At 55.5% G+C, this 357-nt stretch overlaps 1 protein-coding gene across 1 annotated transcript in view; it reads left to right on the top strand.

Annotated features, from left to right (window-relative positions):
• Window positions 1–357, top strand: part of TM6SF2 (transmembrane 6 superfamily member 2) — a gene marked incomplete at its 3' end in the record, with an annotated part of 3385 nt that overhangs the window by 1486 nt on the left and 1542 nt on the right. The window lies entirely within an intron of this gene.

Genomic DNA, 357 nt, shown 5'->3' on the forward strand with positions numbered 1-357 from the left:
CCTTTCTCCCCCCGTCGTCACGCCCGCCGTGCCGCGCCGAGGAGCTGGTGACGGGGTCTTTCTCCAGGATGAGCCATGAACAGCCCCGTCTGTGCAGTCAGCCACGACTTTTTGCCTTTCCTTTGTCTTTGGTGGCAGGGCTAAAGGCTTGAGTGAAAAACACCGTCGTGTTTTCCGTGTTTTGTAGCCGAAGTATTGGCTAGACCGGAGCTGTAGCTCTTCCAGCTGATGCAAGTGCTGCTTGGAGGGGGTGCAGCAGGCTCGGGACAGAATTCCCTACAACTTCTTCACTCTCTTGGGGCACGCTTTCAGTATCTGTCTCCTCCTTACCAATTTGCTTTACGATCGGTTTCCCCA

Source organism: Cariama cristata, unplaced genomic scaffold (assembly GCF_000690535.1).
Source record: "Cariama cristata isolate BGI_N322 unplaced genomic scaffold, ASM69053v1 scaffold23673, whole genome shotgun sequence".
NCBI lineage: Eukaryota > Metazoa > Chordata > Aves > Cariamiformes > Cariamidae > Cariama > Cariama cristata.